The following is a 7,735-nucleotide window of genomic DNA, read 5'->3' as shown; positions in this document are numbered from 1 at the left end:
AGTTAATGGGCTTGACGTTCGAAGCCCATTGGGCCTTAAGGTCCAAAACTATCCCGAAGTCTTTAACGAACTTATTCGTTTGATTAATTAACATATTAAGTAATCCTTGCCATAAATAAATGATTAAACCATTTAATCATTCTTACTCATTTCCGTTTAATCTTCAATCTCCACCTTTTATGGTGTGCGATCCATTAGGTTCCTTTTAGCGAGGTAGTGGGCGATTAAAACCATTTTACATCGATTGTGAATTGAAACTATTTTCAATTCTCCCTTTAGTGATTACACACGTTTAGGGCTTCCACAAACCATGAGTGACACCTAGCAGCATATCATGGTTACCCAAGCTAATCAGAAGAGGATAGAGAACCTATTCAGTTTGGGATTACAAATGCAATACGGTCCTTCTCTAATCTAATACTCTTGTCCACATTGTTTGGTATGATAGTTTATTTATTCATGTCTACTATCCAATGTGATTCGTGTGCTTATATGATTTCCTTGAATGTGAATTGGAACGCATTCCCTAATCTCATTCATACTCTGGCCAGAGATTTCAAATCATATCATAGAGTATTCTCCCTCAACTGTTTGAAGGTTAGAGATCCCTTGTTGCGCATTCACTTGTCTCCATAGCTAAGTGGCTTAACCCCAACGATGCCGTGGACACCCCGAGGGGGTGACTTTGACATAATCAAAGATCAAGGACTTAACCACAAGACAACTGTGATGCCTCAGGTCAAAGGACTACTTTGCATTATCCCAACCATGAGTTCTCATGTGACATGGAATATAAGAACTCTTCGTTGATCACGTTCAGTGAACTCATTCTCTATTGAGCACCTACGTACTTGTCTTGATGTCACACACACCAATGACTCGAGACTAATCACTCTCCCTGAGAGAAGACATAGTACGTACTGATCTTAACGGACTGTCAACGTCCAATTGGCAATCCTATGATCAGGAACATTTAGGATGTGTCTACGAAAGAATGGTCTCATGAATCTAACTTCATTAGATTACATTCTCCCAATCACATATTCCTTGGACTTTATCGTTTAAGCATATAACATTTATATGAGACGGCTCAAACAATAATTTATGCCCTTTATATGTAAAACTAGATTAGTTTAACATGTGAAATGTCCGTAAAGTATCATCACATGATTGGCTTTAGGGCACATTTCCAACAATCTCCCACTTGCACTAGAGCCAATCAGCTTGGTCATCTTGATGATACCTCTTCTGTAGTCATTTCATAAATGGCTGAATAGTAGGCCTAGACAGTGGACATCTATATGTGTTATCCATAGAAGCAACCTTGAGAATAACGACGTCACCATTATACATGATTCTCAATCATGTGGTTCAGTCTCTCATTTGAGTTCGGATCTTGATGAGACCTTGATTCCCAGGCTTGAGCTATCGCCCCATTAGTGTCATACACTTTCTGGTTGGAACCGAATAGAGAGTTCATAAATGAACTTTCCCATCCAAACAACATTGTTGTAAACTTCTATATGGCAATATATCTTGCATTCATAATGGAACACACTAAAGTCATACTTTAATGTTTCCATCCAAATATCTCTTTAGTCATAATAAAGAGATATCTGTTTATCTCTTCATTCATAATGAAGAAACATCCAATGATGGATTAGATTCATAATCTAATACATTTACGCTTCCATTACGTCACTTTGATTCTTCCTCGATCTTTGAGGAATTTATCCTTTAGTATTTCTCAAATACTTAAGGACTCACTTGACAGTTGCCATGGTTCTGATCCTGGGCTTGCACTGATATCATCTTGTACCGTTCTAGGTACAACTCATATCAATGTTTTTCATACAATATGAAATACATAAATCACCTTTCTGCGTATGCATAAATGATTCAATTTACGCATTATTTCTTTGGGAGTCAAAGGGTACGTTCCCTTTGAGAAGGGCAACTTGCTAGTCTCACTAGAATCGTCCTTCTTATTGAAGTTTATCATCATATGAGAAACTTCCTAGCATCCATTGTCTATTATTAGGGATTGATATAATCCAATTATATCATGAAATATATCATTATAGATTTCCATCCCATGTATATAGACTATATCTCCCATATACATTCTATCGTTTATAAAATGCTTAAAGTCATAACTTTAACGAAGAAGCTTTCTTTTCATTTCCAAAATTAATATATCATATATACTTAAATTTTAGGAACATGATTAACTCCCACTAATCTTTTGTAAAACTAGTAAACAAAAGATTCATTTACATCTTTATGAGAAATCAAACGATTTGATCCTTTTCTCATAAAATGCAAATAGCTCCCACTAACTTGCTAAGATCCATGATGGATGGATCTCTACAACTTACATGTCTTGTGATTTATAGTTTTAGACATATATTATCAAGACTATCTTAATAATGGTTTCGGAAACCCATATTATGTCAAAACATTGAATCACCATTTAGTTGTAGCTAGCAATCTTCGAATTAATTGAAACCAAGACTATCTCAAAGATGGTTTCTTCAAAGTCAACCATTCTCTTTGATTGTAGTCACCTTAAGCTACCAATTAGCTTGAAGGTTTCATTATTTCGAGTCAAATGGTACTTTACCATTTTCTTGAGTATATATCGTATATGCACTCAATGTAGTCATAAGGATTTTCATTCTTATCGACTACCTTGGAGCTTGTGGTATAGGAACTAGGTTGTTATATTTGTTGATTACTTTCTTGTCTCTCAAAGAACCCATTCTTTGAGTTCTATCTCTCGTTCATTTGCATCTTAGGCAAATCACATTGTAGGATTACAATGAACTACCTAACAAAACAACCTTTGTTAGTTGGTTTATAGAAGCGATATCCAAAAGTTATTTTAAGGATATCCTACAAGATTGTTATCAAACAAATATTGCTAGTTAGCACACAACCCCAAATCTTTAACATGCTTAAGATTTGTCTTTCTTTTCCAACTACATCTTATGGAGTTATGAAAATTTTGGAAGATCTTCTAATTGACAATCATATTGTTTTAGAAGTATATATCCTATATATGGGTAATAGATAACATCTAACGAACTAAATCTTATTTGAGTTCGTTCTTCTCCTAATGGAGAAATACATTATCTTATGATGCTATTTTCCTTGATATCTTTCAAGGAAACTCATCTAAAGTGTTACCTTTCCTTGGATCAAATCTAAGGAGGTAAATACTTTAGATATCTTACTCATCTATTTACATTTCTTGAATTCTTTGAAACCTTTTGCAAAGTATTCGGACTTGTGTTTATTCAAAATAAACTATAGTCCAACCGAGAGTGATCTTCGGTGAATGTCATATAACATGAGTAGTATTATGTTGTGGACAAGTGCCACTAACATCTAAGTGAATTAACCTCAACAACTTTGTGATTCTTTCTTCTTTCCAAAAGAATAAAGATTCGAACATTTCGCCTCTATACAATTTTAACAAGAAGGTATTGGATCCGGATCTAACGATCCAAAGCATCCTTGTTTCACCAACTCGTAACTTATGTTTTTAGAGGTATCACAATTTAGTTGGGATTAGTCACTACCTTGCAACCTTTTGGGTTTTAAGCATCATTATATTCTAAACAGTTAACACTACCATATCATCTCTACTATAGAGACAATCAATTAGATTACTATAATCCAATTTCTTTGGTAGTTCATATGAGGAAGTAAGTACTATCTGCTTTCGCAGAGATCTATATCTTATTCACGTTCCGTATGTGAAGCACCTTTTCTTCTCTCATATATCTTCTACTTCTTATTAGTCACACTTTTACAACGATTTGTAAAACATAGTTACTAATACGGAATCATACATTCAAGTAGAAGAACCAACTGTTTTGAACTATTCAAGAACAATTTACAACACCTTCGAAAGGTGTGTTCTTGACACTTGCAAGACATTTCTTGCAAATACCCCTTCCAATGTCCATCATTTCATAAAGAAAGTTTGTTCCCTTGGAGTTATTTATCTTCTTTATTTGACTTTCACCTTTGACTACATTAGTCATGGTCCCTAAACTCCCACTATCTCTCTTGAAACCTTTTTCAATTGTGTTATACACATCAAACAATTTGGAGAGTATGTGGTTATTGTTCACTACATAGTTTACCATAAACTTAGTGAACCATTAGGATAGGGAAACAAAGGTGAAGTCCTTGCCTAGTTTCCGTCTCGTTAAGTGGTTTAACACTTCAACACTCAATGATTCAAAATCATCATAAGTCCATGTTAATGGACTATTTTTGTCAACCAACCATTATGTTCTAAACATAATTACAAACTTTCAAGAGTTGTACAAGGCAACTCTCATTTCTTCATACAACAATTTGTAAGTGAAGAATCATGGCACATAAAGTGTCCATGCCCTTGTGCTTACTTCTCAAGTTCTTTGTTCAATTAACAAAGAAATAAGCACTAAGTGTTTGTATTGACTAAGGGTTGTTCAAAGCAACTCTTATTTCTTCATACAACAATTTGTAATTGAAGAATTATGACATTAAAAGTGTTGTCCTCTCTATGATAGACCTTTTCTAACATATTCTTCTAATGATACATTATCAATAGGAAGATTGTGAGGATGAGACTACTTAGGTACATTTACAAGCCATTAAAGACAATCTATGGTTTTGTAGTACCAAGTCCGTAAACTAAACGTTCGGCTTTTATTTGTCAAGTGTTGGATAGCGTTTGCAAATATATTGGTAAACAAATACATAACGTATATAAATTGATTGATTTTAAGCCATTTGATTCGGGTCTTTAAATCAAATAGCATCACCCACTATTTTTGGCAAATTCCATATCCCTCATTGGAATTCGAGAGTTTTGGATGAAACTCTTAGTAGGTTATGGGAGACTCACTACTACCAAGCCCACCTCAGAATTATATCATGTTGGCTAGCGTTAATAATAATGAGAGAGTACGCTTACTCATTTGCAACAACCTCTTGCAAGTACCCATCTAGTTTGGCCTCTAGAAAATGATGCCTCAGAATTATATCATGTTGGCGTCATTGTACTTAGTTAAGTCATTCCCACCATGCCTAGTTCGTGTAGGTGTTCAAGCATAGCCTCAAAATTATATCATGTTGGCTAAACTCGTTGCCTACCTCACTTCATCATGTATGTATATAGAACTCCTCCTGAGTGTAAGCACGCACTTTGTACTCCCCCATTATAGGGTGAAGCCGGTGTACGAGTCACAAACAATCGGAGCCTACCACGGTGGAAGGCCACGAAAGAGTGTTCTAAGCACTCTCCGCTTATCAACTTAATATTGGTTTGGTTGAGGGTTTTAGGTCTCATCACAAATCAATATACATTTTAATCTCTATTAAAACAATTTTGGTCCTATTACAACTATTGGTCCATATGATTGTTTTAGTTGTACATAATACTCCCACTATGCTTTTAAAACGGTTTTTAAAGCAAGAGTATATGTTACTACTAACATAAGGTTTGCATTCATTTGATGGACTATATAGTTGCCTTAGGGCCTTAGGATGACTATGAACCTTTGTTTAGATTCAACACGAGCCTTGTGTTGAATCTCGGTCTAGGGATGGAGATTGATTTTAGTTACGCGTTTAATCACATTAAGGCGTGTTGTCTTAGGGGCGTTGGACCCAATTACTTCATTTTCATGCATATCATATAAAGCAAGAAAGAAATACTTCAAAGTAAAGGATGAGCTTATGCTCATTACAACATTTGCATAAAACAAATTACCTTAAAGTAAAGAAGGACTTATGCCCTTTTACAACATTTGATCAAATCAAATTACAACCAAAATCTAATCTACACATTCCCATGGTTCAAACAAATTTGAAACGCCTTTCACATAGCTCAATTATATTAGGCTTAGGTTCATAATCATCCTTTAATTAATTAACGCTTTAACTAATTAATTGAATGCAACATTTTCATTTGGTTTTTGTATCCATAAAATTGATTTAAGTGGAGCTAAACAAAATGAAAATCCAATTCTCATTTAAAGAGACAAAACAATTTTGTTCTCATCCTATTTGGGCCATCATGCAATAACCACAACTTTTTGGGCCATATTGCGAAAACATAAACTTTTGGGGTCACTTTGTAAAAACACAAAAGTCACTACTTCATGTAAATACAACTAGAACCCAAAATTTAAATAAATTCAAAACTTCATTAAAGGAGCAAAACAATTTGTCCTTTAGCGTTTTTAGGCCTTAACGTCAAAACGTAAACTTTCGAGTCAAAGTACAAATACACAAAAGTATCAAAACTTTATGTAATTGCATAAAAGCCCCAAAAATACCCTATTTTATTAGGGTGGCCGGTTTTTAGGGATAAAAAGGAGTGGTGGATGTTTTGATTTATTAGTTTTGTCAAAAACAATCAAGTAGTGCTTTCACCTTTCATAAAAATAATATATGTTTTGATGATTGATATTTCTTTCATCATTTATACAAATATTTAACACTTTAAATACTTTCATAAAAATAATATATGTTTTGATGATTGATGTTTCCATCATCATTTATACAAATATTTAACACTTTAAATACATGATAAATCATTTGAAAAACATATATCATAAACTTTATGAAACAAATCAAAACTTTGAATCAAAACACCAAACCTTTTTGTTCTTGGCAAGAACATCAAGAACAATGAAGAACATCCATGAAAAACCCAAATTTTTCCATGAACTTTTTTTCACCCAAAAACATTCCAAAACCATTCTTACTTAAGGGAAATAACATCTAACCAAACTAGGGTACTTAGGGATTCCAAAGAACACATTAAAACACTTTTAACAAGTCAAACAAGAACCCAAAATTCCACCTGTTGAGCAAAAATTGTACATAATATGTAAACAAATAATTCACTCGACACAATTTCACCCTCATTCAGTTTTCCGAAGAGGGTTTTATTAATTCGAGTTCGACCCATTCTAGGCTACACGCCTATTAATTACAATCTTTCTTTTGGGAAAGAAATACCCTTTGATTCCAATTCGAAAAAAAATGTAACTTGAGGAATTTGATGTTTGTTTGATTTTGTGACTGCACATAGGTTGAACCCTAGATTGCCTACGTACCCTCTTGAGGGATCAAGTCACTCGTAGTTCATGAATTTGGTATTTATTTGGATTTGATGCCTTGTGCAGTTTTAGCTCATGCGGGCGAGGAGCATAGTGCCTTATGCAGTTTCAGCTCATGCGGGCGAGGAGCATTTGAAAATTTGATGTAGCTTCATGCCTTTTGAGATTTTTCTTCAGCTTCATGCCACTCGGGATTTGAGACTTTGATACAGCTTCGTGCCCTTTGAAAACTTTTCTTCGGCTTCGTGCCATTTTGGTATTTGATAGCAGGAGTGAATTTAGTTTATATAAACCAGGGATTCGTTTCGATTTCACGGTTGCGTCTAAAACTTGATATTAGACTGCCTACGTATCCTTAACGGAATCAAACCGGCGTAGTTCATTATCTTGATTTCATGGTTGTGTCTGAAAATTGATATCAAACTGCCTACGTATCCTTAACGGAATCAAACCAGCGTAGTTCGTAAATCAAAGTTGTCTCCAATATTTCTTTTTGTTTTAAACGCTTGAACTTGGTGCCTCCGAGATGCAGTAGTTAACTCTTATTTGGCACACATGTTTGCCAAAGTGATACTGCCCACATGAATAATATGAGAAAGCTACTC

Source organism: Malus sylvestris, chromosome 6, assembly GCF_916048215.2.
Source record: "Malus sylvestris chromosome 6, drMalSylv7.2, whole genome shotgun sequence".
NCBI classification, from domain to species: Eukaryota; Viridiplantae; Streptophyta; class Magnoliopsida; order Rosales; family Rosaceae; genus Malus; species Malus sylvestris.
Note: the sequence above shows the minus strand (reverse complement) of the source record.